Consider the following 27,892-nt stretch of genomic DNA (forward strand, 5'->3'; position numbering starts at 1 on the left):
AATGCAGAGTAAAGCATAGCTTCACAAACTATTTTCTGAACATATGTAGTGGGGGCAAAAAAAATCTTTTTATGATAAGCTCAGAAATAGAAAAAAGACTTATCTGTTGGATACAAAAAATTATGAACCCAGATCTTTTAAGTGAACCACCTGAAAAGTCTTATAGTAATACAAAACTGTGATGAAAATGAACCTTTCAAATTGGGTCTCTGTTTTGGTTATTTTTTTCCTTCATGAATAAATAGAATACAAAGAGAAAAGTGGAGGAATAATTGCTCTGTTTTTCTTGGAAAATGGAATGTGAAGCATTATCTCCAGCATCTTACCTTCTCTCCCTTTCTCCTTTAGGACCCGCATAGCTCTTAAGACTTGCTGCAAGATCTGTGTGTCTGCAGAAGCGTTTTGCATGGTGTTGGTGTCCAGGAGAGGGTGCTCTTTGGTTGTACTTGGGGCTTTTTTCCTGTTTGTACAGAACGGCTGGTACAACTGAGTATACTTTGAAATCTCTTTCCACACGTTATTTTCTTTTAGGCTCATTAGTGCGAAATTCCATTTAAAATAGCACAGCCTAGCTCTGAAAACTTCAATGCCAGCATAAATTCTTGCTCAGCTATATTAAGCAGAACACCTAACAAGTTTAAATTCCAAAGGTCCTTTGTGTCTTTTGACTAGTTGCTACCTGTATCTTATGATATAAAGGTATCTTCAGGTAATACAGTGGCTGTTCCCAGGGGTTTTTGTATAATTCTCGTGAAAACGAGATGCACATCTTGCAAGGGTATTTCTGTGAATGCTCACAAAGGGAAAAAACAATCTCTGAACAAACCAAGAAATCAAAACATGTTGCACATCAGGATTAGCAGGTTTGCAATTTAAAATAACGTGACTCTCAGTAACATCTAATTAACAATCTTTCCCTCCTTGGAGATGAACATGTTTACCTGGATTTTGCATGTAAGGGGAAACAAGTAAAAGGGGACTGGGCAGTGGGAGTGAGGCTGGAGGCAAATGTCCTCCTCCTGATTCAGCTGCCCAGAGACATGGCCATTTTCAGGGTTCTTTCACCCTTCCCCATGCAGTGCATTTCTAGCTCCACCACTTACAACAGGGCAGTTGTAAATGCTCCCTAACCTGTTTCAGCTCATGTGTTTATGCACTTGATTAATTTTGGGTAGAAGGGGTTGGGAAACACCCAGCCAGCTCTGCTGAAGGGCTTGGAGGCTGTGGTGAGGGCAGGCTGGCTGCTCTATCATAGTTTTTCTGCTCACATAGCTGTTTCAAAGTGCTTTTGCTTACACTCTCACAGCTGCAGCTCAGATTTATAAAAGGACTGTCAGACACACACCATCTTATGGTGTCCTGTGGTAATTATTTAATAATGGGTCCTTAAGGAGATTAAGGTCCCCACCCTGGTTTTGTGGCACACAGTTCAGCTCCATTTTAATTGCTTGGGAAGGAAATAACTTGCTTCTTTCAGGATCACACCTGCTCATCCAGCTCATTCTCTATACACTCAGATAGGCATTTAGTTCCAGGCAAGATTTGTCCTGTGTGCTGGGTCAGCTTAAAGCTTAGGTACTTATGTATTGTACTTTCTTTCAGTCATGCTGAAATTCAAAAAGAGCTTGATGCCTACAATTATTTGGTACTAAAGCCCCTTTGTCTTCAACATCTTCAAAGTTTATCTGTGGTTAGTAACAGTAAGCAGCTACTGTCTACCCTGTAAGTATTGTTTTCCTCCGAAAGCCTGAGAAGTAAGCTTAAATTTGTAACTGTTACTGAATTAGATTGAGCAACTTCTGTGGGCTACTTATTTCATGGTATCTAAGCTGTGATTCATAAGCCGTGCACACACACATTTAAGCATAAAATGGTTGGTTGCCCTTCACATTTTGAGGAAAAAAAAATGCAGATTTTTCTAGCTGATGTCCTTTGAAAATCAGCGGAAGTTTGTGTGGAGTATTTCAGGCAGAAGTGATTAACATTTCCTGGAATTTATGGGAGAAACCAGCTTTGTGTAAGGTTCACATCAGTACCGTCTCCTATTTATGTTCAACAAAACCTGAACTTGTACATGTTGTGGTGCCTTTGCTTTTCAGTTTATGCTGCAGCTGTTCTGTGCAGTAGGTAAAACAAAAGGTTTTAATTAAAACTGACATTGCTGCACCTTGTGCTGCTGGTGACAGTCCTGTTGAAAAGTACCGTGAGAAGTGTGGAAGCCCACTGTACGAGCCTGCCCTCCTGTTTGCATCCCAGCATTAATGTGCTTCTCAATCTGGCAAGTGAAAATATCCCTTGAAATTCTTTTGGTTTTAAATGGAAAAAAGACTTTTCTGACAAAAGTCACTGTGCAAAGCATGCAAACAAATTCTTTTCGCTACTAATTTTTCACCAAAGAGTGAAGGAAAAAGAAGTTAGTCAGTACTTCTGAAATGATCATCAAATGAGGACGTTCTCTGTCCGTTCCCAGTGAAATGTTTCCAGCTTTTCAAGGAAAAATAAAACAGGTTCACAGATTTAACTCTTCCAATTAAAAATCAATTTTTCACAGAAAGCTATCCTGATTAGTTTTAATGAGAGGTAAGCAATCGTAAATGACATCCTGTGTCTACAAATTATGCATTTGGGTTCAGAGCTGCCCTGCAGCCTCCATTTAACACCAGAAGGACCTGGTTCACAGTCTTGTTTTGTACCACTTTGACATTTCAAGGATTCACAGGAGCTGGTTTACTGCAGGGCAATGCCCATTAACCCTGCCTGGCAGGGCACGTGAATTCTCAATTACATGATGCCACGTGCCCTCTCCCCATCTGCCTTTCCAGTTAAAGCTTTGCTGTTTTCTTATAAAGGAATTAAAATATTTACAGGCAACCACTGCACGCTGTAACCGTGCAGAGTCACTGCTGTGATTTTATGTCCTGTTGTTGTGTCCCCAGCATTGGGGCTTTGCTGTGCAAAAGGGAACCTAGTGAGGGACCCAGCAATCTGTAGCTGTAACAATGTCCCATGTGCACTTCATTAGCCTAGAGTTTCCTAATGTATGTCAGAGATGAAGCTTAAATGATCCTAAATTGTGGGGAAGAAAGCGTGGCTTAAACCTGCATTTTCTTGCCAATTCATTTTGTGCACTCAGCCACTAAAAAAAAATTCTATTCCTGATTACATCATTTCTAATTGTAAATATAATTATGACTGCATAAACTGAGCCACTGGGGCATGCATTTAATTCTGAAACCTGAAGGCAAATTTCTACCAACATATTACAGTGAAAAGTCAAATAGAACTTCTGTATCTTCCATTATTCTGGTAACAATCATTTTTGTTTACTGCTGCTCAAAAGCATTCTCAAAAAGCAAGCAAATTCAGAGAAGGCAAACATACCAACAATGATCTAATAAATATAAATTATTAGAGAATACTCTGTGCAAGTCTGTAGTGATTGACTTTTTTTAGTGTCACAAACTTGCCAACTATAAGGAGGGATACTGGACACAATGGTGAATGGACAAGGTCTGCCTGAAGATAGGGCAGCCTCTGGCTACAGCCAGTAGCAACATCTGGACATTTTTGTATGGTTTTATGCTCTTCATTGTGCAGGCAAAACCAGAAAGACAGTCCCTGCCTGGAGGAGTTTACAACCCCTGTAAGATCAGTGAAATGGTAGAGAGGAAAAAGAATGAGGTGCCTAAAGAGAGATTTCACATTTGCTTTCTATTTTTTTCCCCCCTTTAAAATTGAATATTCAACTGCCAGAAAGTTCTCCAAATCTGCCATTTTGCTCCCTCCCACCAAATCTCATCAGTTTGGAAACTGTGTAATCTGGAAGGCACATAACTCTTGATCAATCCTTAACCTAAAGACATTGTTTAGTCTGCAGCTGCCGCACCATGCTGCATGGTGAGAGCGCCTGAATGATTCCTGTATATTGTTCAGAGATCCCTCTGAATCTCTGGGATAAATAGTACAAGAGAAACCTCAGGGAGTTTTTTCATGTTAAATGGGAAGCCAAACAAAGCAGCTACTCTTCATAGATCAAGTGTATAACTGATGAAGAGAGAAAAAAGAAATACAAGGGCTGACCATCACCTATTATCACTTCATTACATGTTATTTATCTTACACGAGCATTTGGTGGCATCAAGCAGGATCCATGGCTTCACTGTACAAGGTGCTGAACAAATACAAGAGACAGTCTGTCTCCTAAAAACCTTGCAAAATAACTGTAAGATGGCAAACAACTAAGACCATATGGACATGTAAAGCAATAGTAGGAAGCAGGAATCAGCGCAGCAGTTCAGCATGACATGAGTTTTGATCTGCTTATGAGTTGAATGGATTCAGGCTACAGTTGATAAGCTTATCTTGAAGTAAGACAGAAGTTCAGCTGCTGAAATTCCTACCGTTTCACTGTCATTATACAGCTGAAAGTCAGGAACTGTCAAATTACATGAATAATATCTATCCATATTTAATACAGCGAACTGTTGACAATTGCCTCTCATCCTTCCCTTCAGTGCATGAGCCCCTCAAAACAGTTAGGAATGATCAGACTGAGTATAGGCAAATCTGTGGCCACATAACTGTGCTCCAGATAAGAAACTCACTGTGTCTAAAATGGAGAAAAAGAGGTGATAGCAGCAAACACAAAAACCTAGAGAGATAATTCTTCCTGGACCACAGCAAGGAAAAATGCTGGAGATTGTGCTGACACCACTGATGTTACAAATACTATGAGGCTAAGGATAATGCAGACTAGACTTTTCCCCCCTCCCCATTTAGAAACAATCACATTATGTCTTCTTATAAGATATGAGAAAGATTGTTATCTTGCATAATGAAAACCAAATGACAGGCAGATAAACTTAGTAGCTGTTTATAAAGTCTTGTACAGTATTCTCAATGGTATACAGATAAGGAAATCACATAATTGAAATGGCTACAAACAGCATTAAAAAAGCATATAAGAAGAAAATAAGGAGATCAAATGCAGAAGGCAGACAAATTTCAGATTACTGATGGAGACATTCCTTAAGGCAGTTTGGTTTCTCATGGGAGCTGAGCACCTACTTCTCCTCTAGGCATGTGTTGTCTGGTCTCCCAGCCCCATTGTACTCCTCCAGTGCATGTCCCCCATCATTCTTGCCCATCAGAGAACTCTGAGGCTTGATGATGTGGCTTTTGGAACAGCCCCCAGGTTTGCCTTTTATTTTAAACTCTTTGCCCTTTAATTTCTTCCCAGATACCTTTGCTCGGACATCTTAAGAAAGAGTAAATGGGAGGCATTGGCTTCTGCTTACTGTTCTCTTCAGAGATTTGAAAAAATCAAGTCCTTTCCTATCTAAGTAAACAGCACTGTATTTTAAGTTCCTCAAGTACAGAAATACCAGGGAAACATTTTTAATTGTGGGTAGAACAACGGCATAAGAGTTTCTGCTTTGAGGCAGATTTCAACTGAAAGTGCCTTGTTAACGTGAGATTTGCTGGAGTTCTCAGACCTCAGAGTCTATGTTGTGTACTCCACTGCAGCATCTCAAAGGAGCCAGAATTCAGGTCAAAGTGGAAGTCCTTACACTGCAATAATCTTCTCTAATGAGAGGAGAAAAAAAGAATTCAGCTGGACAAATGAGCTAAAACCAGGAGAATCTTGAACAAACATCTCAAGCATTAATAATTTATAGAGAAAGAAAAAGAAAATCATCAAAATAATTGAGCAATTGCAGACAAATGCCACAATGCCTTGTATTGCCAAAACCTCATCATTGGAAATGTATACGTCTGATTTCCAGGTTTATTAATGAAACAAAAAGGCATCTACAATGGATAAATAATACATCATATGGAATTCACACAGTCTATTTATAATAGAGATCAGTGACACCTATCAACTCATATTAAATCACATCATGCATATTTTGCCTAGTCTGCACTTTGTCAATCTCTGCTTCCTATTTCATTGCTGTAGTAGCTACAGTTAAGGGGAAAAAAGTAACGCACAGACCAGTTGAAAGAAGTAATTAAAAAAGATCCCTGAAAGAATGTTGGAAAGAACAGCAAAGATCAGCCATATTTCTCTGCTTAATGGCAATAGTGCTCCATCGCCTTTTACTTTTTACAGATGGGTAAGGAGTGAGTTGTGCTGGAAAGCTGTACAGCAGGCATTTAGAATGCAGATTGGCAAAGTGTAATGAAGGTCACACAATGCAAGGTCACATAGCGAGTCAATGTCAATTTTGGGACTAGAATTGGGGTGTCCAACCTTCTGAGCTGTAAAACTGACTTATCTTCCATCCCTGACCAGTGTCCTGGTGAAAAAAACAACCCATGGGATGAAGTGGGTTCTTTGAAAAAGAAGTTAATTTCTGAGTTCTTACAAACATCACCATTAAAACACAACTTGGGTTTAGGAACATCCTTCAAACCCAGCATAAATAAGTTATTTTGCAGAGGAATTATTTACCATAAGAAGAGATAGAAATTTATAAATCACTTCAGAGATCTGTAGGGGAAAAGTTCTTAGTTACATCATCAAAAATGGGGGCTAAAGAAGCTAAGAAACTTGGATTTTGCATGCAGCTTTTAAAATATAATTAGTGATCTAACATAAATAGACGTCACTGGCTGCAGTAATGTCTGTGGCAAATAAATAACAGTTGAACACAATAAAACTCCCTGTAATGTACTCCGTTGTAATATTGATGGCAGCATATGGCAAACATCTGACAGCTGTTAAACAGATGTGGCAATTAGCAAACCTTATGGTCATGCTGTTAAGATTATTATGCAACACGTTCTCCAGTAAAATTAGATGACTTCCTCCTTTCTGTAGCTTTACACATGTGGAGTGCTAGTCTAATGTCCCATTTAGACAATATTGTTAGCTAATGTCTCCTATCCCATATTTTTTTAGTTGATGCCTCATAGAAGATTTAGCGAAATCCAGAATTTAAACAAGAACAATATCAATTCAGCTGTGTAGCAGATACTTCAATTATAATAGCTAATGGACAAATTGAGAGATAAAAAGACTTTTCTATCATGTTGAAATTCAATGAACAGTTTTCAATTAGGCTCTGAGTATAAAAGGGAAAAAAGAAAGATACTTTTCCTTGATGTTAACATTGCGGGGAAAGATGAGAGTAACTTTGCTTTTTCATTATACAGAAGAGGTGCATATAATGATGCATATTTAAATTATAAATCAGGTCACTATCTGCCAAATGAAAGCAATATCAATTAGAGCTAGGGTGGATCAGGCTTTAAAACTCCTTATATTTAATGACAAAAGTATGACTGTTACCCTCACCCAGCCAACAAAGGGATAATTTAAGGCAGCAAGAAATCAAAGAGTGATGTCACAAAAATAAGCCCTCACAGCTTTTTGGATAGTATTATTATAATTAATAGACTTCCAATGACTATTTTTTTTTTTCTTTTTTGCCTGTTATGGGCTTTCACAAAAGCATTTATTGCAGGCATAAAATATAAAACTCTAAAGAGTGGGTTTGACTGAGGTTGACTTGAGGGTCCTTAGCCTTTCTACTACAGTAATTCCTGTAAAATAATAGTTTCATTTATAGGCTCAATTTATAACGTTGAATTTATGCCAGTTCATCTGATATCAATCATGATAATAGCATGATCTATTGTATGTCACTTGTGCTAATGCAAATTAAATATCATTACATTACAAAAAAGCCCTATGTTAAAATAACATTAACTGTGTAACTTTAACCAGAAGAATTAAGGATGAATTAGCAGTTTGGGGGTGAGCATATATACAGATAATACATGTAAAACCAGGCATATCTCATATGTAAAATTATATACATGCTGGCAAAAAAAGAAAAGCTAAGCAAAATACAAAATTGATTAAGGTTCGAGTAGCAAGATTAACAGTGATTCCCCCCCCCCCCCCCCCCCTTCATTGTAGTTAAGGTCGAGTAGCAAGCAGTTCATTATCTTTCTTTCTAACCATCATGGTTTTCAGCCTCCTTCTTTGACACATGAGTATTAGGAATCAGGTTTTAAAAATACCCCTTCAGATCTGCAAATATAGTCCTTTGAATACCCCTATGTCTTTGTAAATTACATACTTACACACTTAGCATTGTATATATGCATTTGGGTATAAAACTAACTCATTCACATGTCAGTTAAAATTATTTATAAGTACAGTTAGATAATGTAGTTCTGAGACTAAGGTGCACCAAAAGGTTTTTTTATCAAATTGTTTAAAAAAAAAAAAAAAAGGAAAAAGAAAAGTATTCAGTTTGTTATTTTTAAAACTGAGAGTCACTGAAGTCTGTTCATTCTTACCTGTGGAAGTGGCAGGGCCCCCTATCTAGATTAAAGCAAGACACACATTTCCTTGCATAATGGCAGGATTTTTTTTCCACGTGGAATTTGGGAATATTGAAAATACTTGTGGAAACCTTCATGCTAAAAATGTTATGCATTTTTTAGGTCAATTAAGTGCTTAATCAACCGTGTCTCTGAATGCCAGACATTGTTTACACTGTTTAAAGCACCAAGCATGGATTGTTTGCATTGACTTCTCGAAGTGAGGAAGTGATACTGCTTTGCTTGAAAATGTTGTTTGTGAATTCTCCTGGTCTTGGAAGTTCTGCAGATCCTCTTGCCTTTCCTGGTTATAACTTAGACATGGGGATTTTTTTTTTCCAAAAGATACTTGCATTGATAAAATATTGCCCATCCTATTACAGCAGGATCTGTGGCATCCTGTCCTGTAGTTCAGGTAAAGTTCCTGCAGATGTTATTTTCCTCACCCTGCAATGGCTGTAGATACTCCCCCATTACTATAATGACTGAACATTTTCAGGTCATTAGTATACCCACCTGTTTCTTGATAGTTATGAAAACATCAGAAAATGCTGTTGCTTTCCTTTATTGATAGGGAAATGAAGCCCAGAGGAGCCCAAGTCATGCAGAAAGCAACTGTGGAAAAGAAGAGCAACTGTGAACCTCCCAAGTCCCCAGCCAATGCAGCTTTCTTCTCATCTTTCTGGGAACCTTCATGGGGAAAAAAAGTAAAATCAAGCCTTGGCTGCTCCAATTAAGATGAGATTAGCTCATGTTTTAATGTTATACCTTTCTCTCTTGCCTGATACCTGGAAAGAAGGGAATGTGAAACAAAGTCCTTGCAGTACGTTCTCTGGGTTCAGCATCTCTGGGCAATACTTTTCCCACTGACCAAGTTTTGCATAATTAACTGACTCCTTATGGGCGTATAGAAGAGACTCAGGAGATCAAACCTAGCAAGAGGCTTTGCACATCTCCTGTTACCCAAGAGACTGCTCTCTGAAGGCATATTCATTATTTCACATTTTTCCTCCTTCAAATGGCGGCACTGCTTGTTTCAGCAGCAGAACTGACACTCTTCACCGTTCATCGCTACAGATGTTAGAGAGATTCTTTAATGTTGGAAGGAAACATAAACCTCCTAATGGAGATCTTGGCAGCTAAGTGAAAGGAAAATAGAGTGTTTTAAAATATATTTATAGGTCTTTTAACATATATATGCTGTGACAGTGATTTGGTAGTTTAAAAAGTCTATTATTATATTTGTTTTAAAATCTCTGTTTATGAAGTCTCTTTTGTTACCTACTTTACAGATTAAAATGCTGGGCTTTCAATTTCATTCGAACATACTTCAGCCTACTTAGATGTACGTTTTGAAAGTTGTCTCCAAAGTTAAACTCGGTGCTTGTGCTGCCTTCAGCTCTTTGCCACAAGATGAAGCCAAGTGTTTAACAGCTTTCAAAAAGGTCTCAGATGTTCATTTACATTTATAGATGAGTAATTTTAACTCTGTCCATGACATAACAAGTGTTCAGATGATAAGGCGACCAGGAAATGATACCCACATGTACTCTTGCACTTGATTCTATACATCTGCTTAACTTTAAAATACATTCATAGAATGGTTTTGGTTGGAAGGGACCTTAAAGATTCCAACCCCCCTGCCATGGGCAAGGACACCTTCCACTAGACCAGACTGCTCAAGGTCTCATCCAATCTGGCCTTGAGCACTTCCAGGGAGGGGGTATCCACAGCTTTCCTGGGCAACCTGTTCCAGTGTCTCACCACCCTCACTGTGAAGACTTTTTTTCCTTAACCTCCAGTCTAAATCTACCCTCCTGAAGCTTAAAGACATTGCTGCTTGTCCTGTCACTAAAAGCTCTTGTAAAAACTCCCTTCCTTGCTTTCTTGTAGGCCTGTTTCAGGTACTGGAAGGCTGTTCTAAGGTCTCTCTGGGGCCTTTTTTCCAAGCTGAACAGCCCCAGCTCTCTCAGCTTGTCCTCACAGGTACTCCAGCCCTCTGATCATCTTTGTGGCCCTCCTCTGGACCTGCTCCATCAGTTCCATGTCCCTCTTATGCTGGGATCACCAGAACTGCACATAGCACTCCAGGTGGGGTCTCATGAGAGCAGAGGGGAAGAATCACCTTCCTTGTCCTGCTGGTCACATTTCTTTTGATGCAGCCCAGGATAAAGAAGTGAGCAAATCTCTGATCACATTATAAAAGTTCAAACACGTGGAAATATCCACCAGGATGGTATTACAGTTATGAAAAGACCTTTATTCCTGTTTCTGCCCAATGCAAGAAGCTTCATATTGGAAGATGACAGAATAAACCAGTTTTAAGGTTTTTCTTGTGGTTTTTCCCTCTAACATCAAGTATTGGCTGATGTCAAGGGCAAGACATGAATGATGCATCTGGTTCCAGGTGAAAATTCTTCTGCTGTAACATACCAAAGTGATACCTTGGAAAATGCAAACTTTCTGAGGTAGCTTCACTTTCCAGAGGAGGCTGACACACTGAATCAAACGCTTCTAAATGCATCCTGGATTTTCCATGAATTATTCAGTCTGCAAATAATTTATTAGGTGAATTTAACCCCCCTTTTCTGTTAATAGATTGCCCCTGAGCATTTTTTACTTTTCTCTTTGAAATTATTAAGTACTTTTTATGAATAATTTTTAGGACCAGATTCTTCACAACGCTAGACTCTTCAGATCTGCCTGATGCTGCATGCAAGGGGTTTCTGTACTGCTGTAGAGGTGTGACAGGCCTGGGGTTTTGCTTGTTACTTGTAAACCTCAAGAAAGGATGAGGAGTCATGGCAGAGCTTCATCATACCTATTTCTGTTCCACAGACTACCCTTCATTAATGTGAAGCTTGCAAGAGGACCCAGCAGCCAAGGCAGATACGAATCTCACTTGTGACCCACTGGTTGAGCACCTTCCACTCACTGCAGAGGAGCTCTAGGAATCCTGCCCTGAGTCTACAAGCCAGTGCATAGAGCTCACTGAGTGTATTTGTCCTGAAATATTATCAGGAGGCATCCTTTGAAGCAACATCCTTGAAATGCCGCATTGCTGTAAATAAGAATCAGGACTTAGGGTACTGAAAATGCCACAAAACATGGCAGTAGCCATCTGACAGGGCTCATTTTCCTACCTGACAAGAGTCTGTTTCTAAGCAGTCGATAGACAGCTCAGAGGTAGCAGCAAATGAGTAACTGTCCAAAACTCTTAGGGAGGTCATAGATACGTATTTCCTCAGGTTTCATATTTGGTTGGTAGAAGCAGCAAATGCACTCACAACTAATTCCATTCATTGGGAAATAAGAACAGAAAGAAGATGGAATGGAAAAGAGCAGCATCAAAAGTGCCAGCACCAGAAGAGATAAAACCAAATCAGTATTCAAATTACATGCATGTCTCAATTTTGCTTTGTTATTGTGTCACTATTTTGAAAAGCCCAAATTATGCTCATAAAAACTTAAGCTATCCATACATATGTATGAAAGTATTCAGCTTCAGCAGAGTTGAGACAGACAAATCTGGTAGTAGGTTTCTTTTCAGGTTGTGAGCAGCAAATAATAATCAAGTGTAGTTGAGTTGTGTGAGATATTGGAGTCCTAGAACCACCTCCTTTGTATTGTTCTTCTCCAAGAGACAAGGAGGAGTATGAACATATTTTGCTGTCCCATCTAGGGACAGTGAAGACAGTAGGAATTCAGTGCATGTGACAATTTTTTTTTGCTATTAGTCATATCCTGTTAAAATGCTTGCCCAGAATACCTAACACACATTCCTCAGGAGCTTGAAGGTGGAGTAATTCATGCAGGATGGCTTTGGTTCCATAGGTTTTGCATCATAAACATATAATGGATATTTTGAAAGGACATAAACCTTGTCTCACATTATCTCGTGTGCCTGGAGTCTACTGGGTGCTGATTTCTCAGAGTTAGGGCCTGCAGCTGTCATCTCATTTAGGATGGCTCACACTATCCTCCCATCATTATGAACCAGAGATTCAGTGCTGTCAGATTTGTTCAGTTAAAAGGCATTTTAGAAAAATTGTCTCTTAAAAACATTCTCCATATCTGTATTCATGTGTTTGTCTTACCTGGTATGCAGTTGTCTTCCCAGCTGAGATGCTTCTCACAGACCAGCTGAAGAGGCTCCTTCTGTGCCAGAGCACAGGCGCTGTCCGCTCCCATTTTTCCTCCAAGGTCTTTGTAACATTTTGTCATTTTCTTCTCTGGAGCGTCAACATACAAAATAGTTAAATCACTTTCAAATAATGTTTTTTTGCTTATATTTACCCCAGGGATTTCGTAGATTCATAGAGAATGGTTTGGGTTGGAAGGGACCTTTAAGATCATCCAGTTCCAACCTCCCTGTCATGGGCTGGCACACCTTCCACTAGCCCAGGTTGCTCGAAGCCTCATCCGACCTGGCCTTGAACACTTCCAGGGAGGAGCCATGCATCACCTCCCTGGGCAACCTGTTCCAGTGTCTCACCAACCTTAATGTAAAGAATTTCTTCCTAATATTCAGTCTAAATCTCCCTTCCTCAAGCTGCAATCCTTTCCCTCTTGTCTTGTCACTCCAAGCCCTTGGAGAGGCTGAGGGAGCGGGGGTTGCTTAGCCTGGAGAAAAGGAGGCTCAGGGGAGACCTTCTTGCTCTCTACAACTACCTGAAGGGAGGTTGTAGCCAGGAGGGGGTTGGTCTCTTCTCCCAGGCAACCAGTGACAGAACAAGAGGACACAGTCCCAAACTGCACCAGGGGAAGTTTAGGCTTGAGGTGAAGAGAAAGTTCTTCACAGAGAGAGCTGTTAGCCATGGGAATGTGCTGCCCAGGGAGGTGGTGGAGTCACTGTCCCTGGAGGTGTTCAAAAAGGAATTGGACGTGGCACTTGAAGCCATGGTTTAGTAGTCATGAGGTGTTGGGTGACAAGGTTAGACTTGATGATCTTTGAGGTCTTTTCCAACCTTATTGATTCTATTCTATGAATAGGAAATGCAAAAAGTCCCTTCCTGGCTTTTTTGCCCCCTTTACCTGAAAGGGGCCACCAGAGCACTTGTCTCTAGAGCACTGTTTTGTTGTATGCTCCTTTTTCAAATAGTTTCATTTTATGTATGACCATTGTGATTGTTCTTAAAATCCAGATGCACAATGACCTCCCCTTAGTGTGCTCATACATTGGTTGCAAGTCAGTTTTGTTGCATAATTTCCTAGCAGCACTATGCCCCTCACAAAGACAAGTTGGAAATTCTTGATACTTACTTTTATTATGTCTAGGACCTGAATCTTTTGCCTGATACAACATCTGTTCAGTGAGTAACATTTGTGTGTATATACTTATTGTTTTTGTGTGCTGGTATACAAGACACTGAGTCACAGAGCAAGATCCCACCAAGCTGTACAAATATAGATCATAGAGACAGTGCCTATCCCAGAGAGCAGTATTTTAGAAGGGATTTTATAGAAATACATTTAAAGTTTACCAAAAGGCTTGAGGAGCAGCCCACTTAGACACCTGCAGCAACTACATTTTGGCAGCACACTCCTGAGACGTACTTACATCTGCAGAATTTCTTTGCCGTGGTGGAGAACATGCATGATAAGGGGCACAACTGTATTATCTTATCAAAACTGCTCATCTTACAATATGAAGTGTGAAAATATGATAATCACCATATTTAGCAGTTCTGTGGATCTTTACAACTTCCAAGAACTATAAACATTCACTGACTAATCTTTACAGCACTCCAGTGAGGAAGGCAAGGTGTTTCTACCACATACATCTTTCTGAAAAGGCAGGATTGTCCTCTGCAGTGATTTCTCCACAGAGAAATAGGTCTCACCTTGAAGGAGGGTGTGGGATTCTTCTGTCTTTTTCTTGTCTTCTTCTTTATTTTTTGATATTTACTTTAAACTTCTCAATCCATAAAAATGGAAAACACATATTTGCATGGAAACGTATTATAGGTGGCCTAAAACATGGGCTCAAATGTGATTGTTTAAAGCATTTATGTCAATAAGAAAAAAATGAGGGAAGTACATGCTGCAGAAAATAAAAAGTAAGGAACAAGTGCAGATTAAGATGACTGGAATTAATACGTCAGTGATACCTATGTCACCAAAACCTAGAAAGACTGATTGATGATCTGTATGACTGAAAGGAAGCAAGTGGGTGGTGAGAGCAGAAAAGGGCTGTCAACCATGAAGCTAATGTTACAAGGACCCACGCTTTAGATTTGCAAAGCTGAGCAAAGAAGTAAGTCACACAGTTCCAAATGAAATTAGTAGAATTTGCATGTACCTCAAGTCCAAACTGCATAGATGGAGAGATTTTTGCATAAAACATAGTTTAATGTGGAGTATTCACAGTGGACAGCATTGAGGAGAGACAACAGATGTCAAGTGTGACTCATGAGCAAATATCCAATTGAGATATCTTTGTTGTTTACTGTTTCCATTCAAACTAACCAGAAGAATGAACTCTTAATTGAGGGTTTGAGTCTACCCCCTTTAATCTCCTTTAACAGAAAAAACTGGAGGTGACTGACTCTCCCAGCTTGTCCACCTTCACCTTCTCTGTTCTTAAAACATTGCCATTTAAAAAACATAAATGCAGTGATATGGCTGATAGTAAACATGGGTAAGTGGTGTTCATCTGCTTCTCATTTGGATGCTATAACGTCACATATTGTAAATGTTGAGCAGGTGATCATACCTGTGATTTTGTCACTGCATCCTCAGTCTTCTCTTCCTCCAAACACCTTACGGGGCCATCTTCATGCTGTCTCTCATATATGAAAGGCAAAGGATTCACAGCTTCTCACTCTTCTTTCTCTTCCCTTCAAGAGATCCATTTCTGTTGAAACTTCTAAGAGAAGGTTCCCACTGTTTGAAAGGCAGGTTGATGGTCAGTTTGAGAGCTTTGAATCTAAAAATTCAAGGAAAAATAGCAAAAGTTTACAAAACCAGTAACTAATGTGTTAAACACATATATTTGTCTGTTTTCTCTGACTTTTATAAGTGAATTGTCTTAGACTAAGGCCTCTAGTTTTGATTAGAGATTTGCAATATAAATATGCAATAATAACAACTGTAATAAAAATGGGTAATGTAGCTCCACCCCTTCCTTCACCAAAATTTTATCCCACTGAATGATTGCAAAGTAACCCCAATTTTAAGTGCTTCTGCTTCAATCTTCAGCATATTTCTTAGGAAGATTAGAATATTCTCCCCTGTTCTGTGATGAATTAACCGTGTTGGGTCGTATTTTTTGAGGGGGGCAGGGGGAATTACCATATCACTATATGCACAAGAGATCAAATGTAGGATTAAAAATATTTATAATACTGATGTGGAAAAGAATGTTAAACAGATAAGCATATAATAATGCATGTCTTACCCATAAAATTTAATTTATCCCTTGGGCAGGGCATAAACTTTGCTCAAGAACAACATGTTTTCCATCTATAGATTGCAGAGCTAAACTGCTTAATTTTACAGCAAATTGATCACTGCTGTAATATTTCAGGAGCAAAATGATCCTCAACAGTCAGTTCAGTTTCAAAAGCCAAAATTTATAGTTCTGCTTCTGATTTAGTGATAAGGTTTTTTAACATATTGGGCATTTCATCACTTTCTATCGGGAGTCAGCGTTGAACCAACAAAGAAATATTTTTTGAAATCAACAACAACAACAACAATAAAAAAGGGAACATAAATAATATACATCCAACTGACAGAAGAGTTTAATATCCCCTTCAGACTGGTAGGAAATTACTCAAATTCCTGTCCTTGCAAACATGTGTCCTGACCCATACAGGAGATGCACTGCGCTGCCACACGGGTGGGATCACGCAGCCTCCAGAGCTCAACCGCTTTCCTGAGCGCTAAGGAAACGATTTCATTCCTTTTCCCAAGTGGCTAAACTTCATTTTACCCAATGCAAATAAAATTTAGTGGATCTAAAGTTATTTGACACTTCTGATATGTTTAAAATAAATGTAGAGAGATTTAATGATGTGAAAGTTCATGACTCAGTAAAGATTGCTCCCTAGCTGGGGTCTTAGGATAGACACCTATAAAATCAAATTATTATAATCACAGGAGTCATGAGAAAAAAGTAGGCCCTGCTGAGCTCTATTCACAGAGTTTTTGCATTCATTATGCTCCTTCTAGTTATGAAACAAAGGGACGAGGTAGGCTGAAATCTCAAAAGGTTTTATCAAGTAATTCTTTGCAGCAGCATTTTGTGATTACTACAGTGAATTTTTAGAAATCCAATTCATATGCCAAGAGAAGAGGAAAAAGACATGTCTTCTTCATTCCCTCAGTGCAGTAGTAAATGCTCATTTTTGAGCAAGAAACCCTAACATTAAGGACACTGGAAAAGTAAAGGTAAATGCGTGGATTCTATTTGTTCCCTTTATCAGGGGGTGTTATTCAGCTACCTCTGGAGTGAGTTACTGAGAAAAATCTCTCGCTTAAAGATATTATGTGTGATACAAAGGTCAGCTTTTAAAAGGCTAACTCCCACTAACTGATGTTCTGTGTGATTTAGGAGAGAAATAGCTTTAAAAAGCATCCTTAAACATACATATATTCCCCCATCCATTTTAATAACTCATCAGCAATACTGCGGGGTTATATTTTGTTGAGTGGCACATATTCACACACAGGAGAACACATATATGGCTGGTTTATAATCAAGAAGATTATTTCCCAAAGCTGCTATTGCCTTTATGCATATATCTGCACACTGACCTGGGACACACTGAATGGAGACACAGTAATTAGGTCATTTGCTTGGGCCTGATATTTCTTTGGAGGCTTAAAGGGTAAAATGTCTCTCACAGTGCAGAGTGTGAGGGTATATTTTTCATGTTTGTGCTTTATCATAAAAGCAAGAGAATGGAAAGGATCAAATGCCAACGGTTTTTTATGAGGAAAACAACAATTATGGGTGCATATTTCACCTGCAATTATTTACAACTGGAGTTTAGATCAGGGAGATGTCTAAGTCCTTGATGGAAGCTCACAGTCGGCAATGCAGACGCTTTGTCTAGCCACAGTCTGTTTGGCTCAATGGGATTATGCTGGGGAAGAAGATGCCAAGTACTCTGGCTCCCTTTAAAAACCGAGGCAAAAGATGTCAGCAACAGGCTCAACTGATTTAAATGCACATGTTCTTCCTCAGTCAGTTACATCCGTTAGTTGGCCGAGCATGGAAACCCTCCCCCCATTTCTGCTAGTAAGCACTTACTCAAATAGTTTAGAGACAGAGGTTCACAGCCTCACTCAACTTCTGCAGTTTTGCTGAGAATAGTGGACAAAAAGTGATTTATATTAGCCAATAGTTCAAATGTATTTTCTAAGGCTCAAAATTCAGCTTTGGAAATACATGCAGGATTTCTAATGGAAGAATGCACTGGAGGTTGTCAATCTTCTTTTAATTACAGAGTTAAGTATAGGAAATCCTTTACCAATCAGTTGCAATTAAAGAAGAACTGTCTGTGGACAATTTACTGCATTTGTTTTACTTTGCATCATCTTTCTCAGGTGGTTTTCACATAATATCTCTTCTTCAGGTTTTAAGTTTTACAGCTGTGCTTAAAGAACCCATCAGCTCTCCTGCAGCTGGGTGCTATAGAAATCCATAATAAGAGGCAGCATGAACAAACGTAAAATCTGGGCTGCTTTCAAATTAGTTCCCTGTCCACATGCTCAGAATTGTCCATTCACAAGTAGCCTCACAAAAAACATGAACACACTGGTGGTCATAAAACATGTACTGTGTTCGACAGTGAATGTCCAGCAAATGATGTTAATGAATGTTAGCTTTCATAATTACTGTGTCTGCACCCGAATCTCAAGGCAAAATTGCTGCATGCTGAGCCCACAAGTTGGAATACAAAATACATATCAAGTCCAGGCTCTTAGAAAATGAGTTCACGTTTGCTTAGTAGGTTCATGAACCCTAAGCAGACATTTCAGTGAACCAGATCACAGTTTTGAAAGTGCCATCTCAAACCTAGTTTCCTCTCAGAGAGGTTTTCTGTGTTGTAACAGCAGTAAGTACAAGGTTAGCTCCTCTCTCCCTTTTCCTTCTTCTGTGCTTTTGTGCATTTCTTGGGTTTTTCAGTTCCCTCGCACTGTATTTCAGGTTGTGTGCTCTCCTTGCGTGAAATCCTCTCTGTCTATAGCTCTGTTATTATTCCCTCTAAACTTTCTTTGTTACCTGCTCTGTCTCCTATTATTTCGCCTGTGTCATCAAAAACTGACTCCATACAGTCTGCCAATTAGCCTTTGTCTGTCAGCACATTCATCAGCATCCTGAGGAGTGATGGTGAATGGCAGAGCATGGAAGTGCTATTTGATATGCAGCTGTGTGCCCTTGCACACAGATACACCATTACTGATGAAGTGGTAGGATGTGGCTTAGATTTCCTAGAGATAAAACTTTTGGTAAGAAGCAGCTACAATTAGTAACAAGTGAAACAGGATGAAATAAAAGAGAAGCTGTTTCAAAATTAACAGTTAAGTGCACAGAACCTTTCTGCATTTGAAGTAGACTGTTATGATCATGGACCTCCTATGTATGCACAGTAAGAAAAGCCTGACATACATATTTTCAGGAAACAAAGAGAATTAACGGTGTAACCTGATATTACACACCTGCAAGTTAGTAATGCAAATAAAGCTGCTTCTCTACTTGTTACAGGGGGAAATGGTATGACTTTGCTATAAGACACACATTGCATTCTTTTGTGGAAATATGTAAGTATGCATTATTCAAAATTCAAATATTAATGATCACATAAATATTCTATGATCTTGGCTATTACTTTCAGAACAAACATTTTAATTTTAAGTTGTCATAGTTGAAAAAGCTGTATTTTGAGTAAGAAAGAGAGAGAAAAGCAGCAGACCCTTTTAAAGGTGTCTGTGTCGTGCCACGGTATCTTTGCTTAGCAAATACGTGGCACGTTTAAGTTTCTCTTAGCTCTACAATGTTCCCCTGCTAAAACATTTACAATACTACTGTTGAAAATAAAAGGTATATATAAGAAGAAATATAAAGCCAATGCTTTAAATAAGTGTTTGGATGAGCTGTGAATGTCTGAAAGTGCATGCCAGTAGGTAGAATTAGATTTATGAGGCTCTGTGTGTGTGTGTGAGCTTTAGAGTAAACTTCAAGGGTATGCATGAGCAGAGCAGTGGGATTATATGAGTAGCCTATAAAACTATATCCTCGTATCACTGCATCTTTGCTAAGGGATGTTTCCAAATTAATCAGAAAGGAAAGCAACATAATAAATTATAAAATATTAAGCACAAATGAGAGTTTTGACTTGTCTAGACAGTCTGTCCCAGGTTTTCAAAGGGAAAGTATAAGAAAATTATATTCATGCCAAAAGTCAGCTTTTGTATATGCAAATGGATAGTTATTACAAATGTTGCAAGTGGATTTCCAGATACTATTTCAAAATCAGCCTGCCAGATCTGAATGAGCGAGATTTTCCAAGTGCTCAACGCACGCCCTTGCAGCCAGATTCCCAGAAGTGCTCAGCAATGGTATCACAGTGGGGTGGGATCTGTGAAGCACTTTGAAAAAGCTGGCTCTTACTTATTTAATTACATACAAACAAAGTGCTTATGGAAATCTTGAGGTGGTTATGAGTAATGAACATATAGAAACTGGCCCTAAGGTGTTCTGAACATTTGCACATAAGTCTTACCTTTGTTGGTATTTGTTCATTCCGATCGGTTCCCAGGGTTACCTGTGGAATCAGAGTGCCTTGCAGGATTTTGTGGTGGGACCTTGAACCCTTTAAAGGCCTGTGGCACCTGGTGAAGATCACTCCATTGCTTTGTTGCAAAGTGCATCAAGTCTCAAGTGCACAAACTTGCAGTGCATGGAGAAACACCAGCCTTGTACTTCTCCTGGAAGGTCTTTACTCATTCTCCTCATTCTTGGCTTCCGCTGCTGGAGTGTATAGGAGGCAGCAGCTTCCCTTGAAGTGGGGGCATGCGCCCTGCCAGTGACCCAATAGCTCCTGGGCATTTTATCCCTGAGGTCCTGTGTCTGGTCCCAAGGAATCGAAGTGCTGGGAACTGAGCTGCGCAGGCAGCCCTGTGCCTTTTTAAGTCTCTTGATTGTGCATAACAGCCCAAAAATCACTAGCATGGAAGACACTACCACAATATCTTCTGCCCACTGCTTCATTCACTTAGTTGGAAAAGTGCAATCTGCAGTTTCACATGATATTTAGAAATCATTATGCCTCTAAAGGTTGTTTTAGTATGGCTTTCTTGATCAACATTCGTTTGGTTGCACCCTGAGCATCACCCTTTCCTCATAGTAGGACACAGTGAGTTTTGAAAGCATTCTCCAAGAGGAGGAAGCCATTTCAAAGAGCTTGTTGGAAACTCTGATGTTCAGAAGAATTGAGATTTGGTTGAATGTATAAAAGAATATCTAATTAGTGCATGTATCTGTCATAGTGATAAACAGGGATAGTTACAATCATTTGTATGCATAGAGGCAAGAAGTCACTTCTAATACTGTTAAAGATATTGAAAAGTCGATCTAAGGAAGGTTTCCACAGGGGCCAGGGGGACTATTTGAGAAACAGATGCCTGGAGAAAGATGTGTTGGATTAAGATTTTATGACAGCCTGTGCATATAGATACTGCTCACACTTTGGTGGCCACAGCAGTTACAACAGCCTGGGTACGATGGGGTGTTGGGCACACAGGTCTGCCTTTGGCAGTGCAGGGCTGGAACAAGCCCAGGAGCCGCGGGAGGCTCCTGCAGGTTCCCTGTGGGATCTGTGTCTGCTCATCACATTCCTCCTGCCTCACCCTTTTTATGGGCAAAGTGCACTGTGCACTGAGCTCCACAGGTCCCAAATCTGCATTTGCTTTGCCTTGGGTAAGCATCCAGGCTGCACCCAGGTAATGACTGCCTGAAACTGAGGAAAATGGTGAATGTTTTGGTTTCCCCCTGATATGATGGAGAAATAATTTTTCTCATCTCTGCATGCTTCTTTTTGTCATATTTGTGTTAATAGTGAGGTTTTCAATTATTTGCTTATAGTTCTGTCCCTTCCTGTTTGTCTGTGCAGAGAACATGTGCTTATTATGCCATATTTTGCGTTACTGAGCATGTTTCTGTTTCTTCAGCTTGCTTTACATCATTTACAAATTCTTGGCAGAAATCCATATCATCCAGTGACTGGTTAGTAGAATTAAGAAATGCTTCTTGTATTTGCTCCACAGAGAAGTGATGGTTAGTGTCCTCTATAAAATGAGCCATCAGCATACTGATAGCAGGAGCTTTTTATTGCTTGACACTGCTAGGGCAAAACTAGACTTCAAGCTTGCAGAAATAATTCTTCAGCCAGTGGGGTTGACTTCTTGTTCATGCTGTTAGCATCTGAAACTGCTGCTGACCAAATGGTGCTCAACAGGGTCACACCTCAAGGATGCAATTCGTTTTCCTTATAATTACTGCTCTGTTCTCAAAGCCCAGACAGTCTCTTTAAAGACAGTTTATTTGCAGGTTCAATAAAATCTCTCAAAACCACTGAAGAAGTAACCTTCAGAAACTTTGCATCACCACAGACAGGATGGATTCACTCCAGGTCTCCTGGCAGGTTGCCTCCTATTGACTGCTCTTTGGTACACACAGTAGTTAACACCAAATCTACTCAGCAGAGAAAGATGGTACAGTGGTGACCAAATACTTCAAATGATTTACAAGCTTGAAGTTTGTGTTAGGATAGCCCTAAGTTGCACTAGGTGCACAAACTGGCAGCTTGGTCTTCTCAGCACTAATTAGGAAAGTGGAAATGCAGAGAAGATTTTTGATAGTATTTCAGCCATGGATAAATGAAGCCTGTAGTGAGGGGTTGCTGCTGGAGGCTTTCATTCACATCTAACACAGAAGCAAGAAATGCAGTCCTTCCACTTGCGGATCTCTCTCAAAACCAAAATCTTACAGGGTGGGTTTTGATCTGGTCACCGAAACTTGCCTCACATGTAAATTCAAAAGTATTTGAGACTGAATACTGGGTTTTGACCATTCTGTTGTCTCCTGTAGTTCTGACACTGCTGGCTTCTTCCAGGCCAGATTTTTGTGCTGTTTGTTTTCTCTGCAGCAAGCAGCATACCGTTCTGCCATACATTTTACCTTTGCATTTTCATCTCCTGTAATCCCTTCTGATGCATTTCACCACATGATCTCCAGATAGGATTTGTATTTGCTCTTGGGCTGTTTCTACTGTCCTACATATGTCAGTAACTTTTTGCAGAGTCAGACTATCTTCCCTGAAGAATTTTCTATTGTCATCACTTCTGAGCCCCACTACAGTTGCTTCCCCTGTTAATTCCCTTAAAAAGATACTCAGTTTTGTCTCACCAGCAGGGCTGCATTGCGCTGGCTGCCCTCTGTGAGCTGCTTTATAGCTTTCTTTGGCACATAACTTGAAACATATTTTCTGGACATAAAACACATATGACTTTTTGGGTGACATAAATAGAGATAGTAAAATCTTAATTTGTTATTATCTGGTTAATTGTGTACTGCTATAGAGATACTTCTACTTATATGTTGTAAATACAAAGCTTCTGATGTAATAGCTGTTATTTTCTTTAACTCCTCAAAATAAGTGCATGCATTACATTCACATTTCTGTGCATCTGCTTTTCAGCCTAGAATTGTAACACAGCACATTATAGAAGAGAGATTTTCATAGACACAAATGGGAATTAAGTGTCCAATTCAATTGACTTTTAATTGGAGTTGAACAACTACAAAGCCTTTGAAGAACTCTGCTACACTGAGCCTCTTAATATAGCCTGAACCTGTTTGTTGATGAAAATCCCAACTCCAAGGCAGCAGGGAAAGTTTTCCTTTTGCTCCAGTAGTCACATTACCATTCACAAAATGGTCAAAGAGTTTGGTCTTTGTAAAGTTCAAATCTGGCAGAGCAATAAAGATATTCTAATTTTTCCTTTGTGGACAAGCAATATAGAAATGTTATAGTTAGCAGGAAAACCAAGGATTTACCTCTGTTTTAGCTAACAAGTTATATATTTCAATTAAATGGAATTTCCTATTACTATAAAATCTACCTGTTTGGTAGAGGATATGGACAATTTTTACCTAAAGTTTGGATAATTTGAGAATAAAAATAATTCAAAGTTATATAGTTAATAAATGGATAAAATTAATATAAATTCTTAATCATATTAAGAACACGTCCCTGGAGGTGTTTAAGACCAGGCTGGATGAGGCTCTGGCCAGCCTGATCTAGTGTGGGGTGTCCCTGCCCATGGCAGGGGGGTTGGAACTAGATGACCCTTGTGGTCCCTTCCAACCCTGAATGATACTATGATACTATGATATTAGGAAGGCAAACATAAGCCCTAAACCAGTTACTACTGAGGAGTCAGAAAAGGAAGTGTGTTTTGCATGCTCTAATGATGAAAAGATGACCAGTATTTTGGAGATTCTGGCTTAAGTCACAGAAGATTTTCTAAACCAAGGAGAAGGTGGAAACAACTTTTGTTTTCAACGTTATCTCTCATTGTTCTCTCAAATTCTTCATGTCACAATATTATTTTAGGACATTTTCCTGTTTGCTTTCATTTCTATTAATGTGATACCTGAGGTAGTGGTGCAGTGGTTGGCTGTCAGGTGCTGTGTTCAGTTCCTGGAAAAGGCAAATCCTCCTTAGGTTGGTAATGTGCCTGGCATCTGCACATGTACATCAAATGCATATTTTACTTTCTTCCTTTGTATTCCACGTATACTGCAGCAGATAAGACTAGACAAATGCACTTTCATTGACAAAGACTCACAGAGTGCTTTGGGGTGGAAAGGATATTTGGTGATGGTATCTTGCATAGTTTGTCCCTCTGCACCATGGCAGGATTGATTGCTTTATCACTAAATGATCCCTGATGGATGAGTATTGGGTCTAGGCATCAGTTAAAAGTGAGGACGATAATTCAGTTTTACTGATGCCACCGAAAGGGGAAGTTAATCTATTAAATTGTTTAGAAGTTTTACAATTTCCCATAAAGAGTTTAAAACAGAGCTTCTCAACCTTTGCCACTGCAGGACCTACTCTTCTTATCCTCTTTTTTATCCATGCATATAGCATGGAATTAACCTGGTGGCCTCCAGTATAGCATTGATGGAGGCAAGGTGACTTTTTGCCCTGCTAAGGATGCAAAGGACCTCACTTAGAGATCAAAAAGAATGGGGAGATTTGTTATAAGTTACATATTATAAGGGCTAATAATCTGAGGTGTTTTGAGTCACATCTGAACCTGACTTCTCTGCACCCAGAAACGTCTGTTTCTGAGCTCTGCAGTGCTGGCTGGCTGACACACAGGGTGGCAGAGTCACACCAGCCTAGTCCAGCTGTCCTTTGACAGGGAGGAACAGTGTAAGAACTGGGCCTCATGGAGATGCAGTTTCTTCCCTATGATGATGTTTCTCTGTGCATCTCAAAGGCAATGCTTGTGCAAAGCCACCCCTGCCCCAGAATAATGAGGCACGGGGATAGATGCAAATGAGAGAAAATTAGAACAAAATAAATTAATATTTGACATGTACAAGCACATGCACATAAATACAAATACATTCATATCTAAAATCAAATGGGTTTTCCCCAGAGTGAGTGAGCTGTATTTGCTGCTTGGGTTGTGCTGTCACTCGTGGAGATGATTGTAGAGCCCCTCAAATTACAGTGCAGCCTTTTACCCACACTGGTGCCACCCATTTTCCCACTGTGTCTGATGTTGATTAGGAAGGTCTCTGAAAGCTCAGCAGAGGAAAAAGCTAGAGGACAGAATTATAATAATGGAGACACACAAAGATACAGAGGAAGAAGAAGGGATATTATCAACATCATACATTTTTGTGCCAGAAATCATTCAGTATTAAGCTGTTTTGAATAATGCGACTGACAGCTGTCATGAAGAGAATTTGCAGCATTCGACTCCACCCCAAAGTATCCAGTTTAGTTCATATCTGACATAAATGCAAACATTTGTTTGAAACAGGCCAGAGATGAGATTCAGTAATTCAGTTTTGCTGGGAAAACAATGGAAGAGCATCCTGCTCTTTGAAAATCAGTGAGAACTGCCACAGGAAAGTTATCTGACTTGCCAACAAGTGATCAGGTTGCTATTTCCTCTATTAACTGGGTTAGAAGATTTTTTTCAGAGAAGATGAAAAGTGAATAATAAAAATGTGAAAAATTATGTAAAAATTTAAATACAAACCCAACAGTTGGCTATTGATGTGATGATGTAGTAGGGGATGGATTGCTCAGACAGATGTAATGGTCACAAACCAAAGCTCCTCTGTGGATAGTTTGTCCTCTTAATGAGCTGAGAAGGCCTTATCTAACATGTGCTTAGTTATCACTAGCAGGGCAGGATTAAGCCAATTAATAGAGCTATCTGGCTATTTTTTTTCCTGAACAGGTTTTCTCTGGAAATTACTGATTATTGAAACCAAATTCTTGTGTGGAAACATGGCAGTTTTGAGTAAGTCCTTGTCAGAATGTTTTCTTGAGTTTTGAGGACATTTTCTGGTCAGAAGCAAATTAAACCTCTGAACCAATGGTATGTAAGGTACTCACCAGCAGTGGAGATGCAAGTTCAAATGCCTCCTTGATGTTGGTTGCTTGCTAAAATTAATCTGTTGTAGGTTTTCCTTCTACAATACAAATACAGAGAAAAAACAACTAGAACTCAGAATATTTGGAGTATTTCTTGCAGCACAGAAAGTATCAGACCTTTGCATTCTCTGTACCTGTTCCGGTTACACTGTAGTGACAAGAACCCCGCTGTCCATGCACTCACTTCCCGTGTCCCATGTAAATCTCACTGCCCTCTCTGGAGTTGGGGAGAAGAAAGGAGACACTGTCAAACAGTCACTTCCTCAGGTTCAGAAAACAAAAAGATTTATTTCTGATTCTTTTGCCAGGACAAACAGAAATCTGGCACTGTTGCTCCGCACTCAGCAGGCTCAGAGGTGTGCTAATGGATCCGGGAGACCACAGTGCTAAGTTAGTTGCAAGTAATTCTACCGGTGAGAGATGTGGGAAGCAGGCAACACTCCCTCATCACCTTTATTTCAACAGCAGCCACCAGTGGGTACAATCCCTCTTTCCATCCTTGCACTGGTCAACATGCATGTGAATAATTGTGAAGAATAGTAATAATAATAAAAAAAAATGTTTGGGAATGCATTTCTGCCATTTCCAGTGATGAAGACAGAGGGATATTGTGTCCTTCTCCTCCTCCCAGACATGGACATCCTTCATAAATGGAACCAGATAGCACCGGTCCATTCCCATGGGCACCACTAAAATTCATGCGTGTGTAGGCGAGTGTTGCTCTGGAGAATATCTTCTTAAATCTGAGCTTACTAAATTGGTAGAAGCAGGAAACTCTTTTGGGTTGGTGATTTTGCTTTTTGAACAAGCATTTATTTGATCTCTCTATCAGTACTTACCTGCAGATCATCAATGGTCTGGGGGAAATGCGGTATCTTCAGAAACCACTTTTAAGCAGCAATAACAAAATCAGAATGATGGTCACTGTTCAGGAAGAAAACAAACCTTCACTTCAGATTAAACATACTGGTGTAATAAATACAACTAAATAACTAAAATAGTTTGTTAGCTCAAAAATGCAATTAATTATTTGCAGACATCCAAGGACATACTCAAGGAAGAGGACAAGAATCAATGGCAATGACAACAAATAAATTTGTGGAGGAAGATATGGTTCAGATATGGCAAAACTCTGCCTACAACTTTGCCTCAAACTGTTTCAGAAAAGTTTGACTATTTTTTTTCTAGAAGTGAATAAAATTCCTGCTCTTTCTTTACTCCCTGATTCAAGTGGAGATTTTAAAACAATATAGTGAGCAAAATGTTTTAAGGAGCAGAGAACATGAAAGGGCATCAAAAGTTCAGGGAATGAGGGAAGAGTCTGAGATTCAGAAGACCTGGGTTGGGTTTGAAGTCCTGTTCCTGAGCTGCTGAGAGACTGGGCAGAATAATTAATGATCAAAACCTTAATGTCCTTTTCAGCCCTTATTTATTTTAAATATAAGAGATTCTGGCTGTAGAAAGGTGTGTCCCAAATCCTTTCCTGCTATTGTAACAAAGCAACAATAATAATTGCAGGCTTAGAGGGTTATTTTCTTCTGTATATACAGATTTACAGTTTTTCAGTTGACTTGCAGATGACATGCTCAGCTCCCTCCTACATGCTCTGATATTTGCACACACTCAAATCAGATAAACAGTTATAAAATTCTGACTCAGCACACATTTAGAATTAGGGGTTTTAACTCAATCTGAACCCATAAACCTTTTGAATTTCCCCCCTAGAATCAAAGGCAATGAAATGCTGACGCTATTCAGTATTTCTAGTTTTCAGCTGACAGATAGCTGCAAGGCACAGCGCAGTGCCTTGTGCTCACACACTGAACATGTTTTGTTCCCAAGTAAGCCAGCCC

General features: G+C 39.5%; 1 long non-coding RNA gene across 1 annotated transcript; it reads right to left on the reverse strand.

Annotated features, from left to right (window-relative positions):
• Window positions 1–4,935: 4,935 nt before the first annotated feature.
• Window positions 4,936–26,952, reverse strand: LOC137447120 (uncharacterized). The gene is made up of 7 exons (XR_010988790.1): window positions 26,879–26,952; window positions 26,174–26,256; window positions 26,001–26,077; window positions 15,056–15,268; window positions 12,438–12,572; window positions 8,857–8,955; window positions 4,936–5,586 (listed from the first exon to the last, which is right to left on the reverse strand). It is a non-coding gene; the product is annotated as an uncharacterized lncRNA (long non-coding RNA).
• Window positions 26,953–27,892: the final 940 nt, after the last annotated feature.

This window comes from Melanerpes formicivorus, unplaced genomic scaffold, assembly GCF_026170545.1.
Source record: "Melanerpes formicivorus ecotype bairdi unplaced genomic scaffold, bMelFor1.0.p_v2 SCAF_19, whole genome shotgun sequence".
NCBI classification, from domain to species: domain Eukaryota; kingdom Metazoa; phylum Chordata; class Aves; order Piciformes; family Picidae; genus Melanerpes; species Melanerpes formicivorus.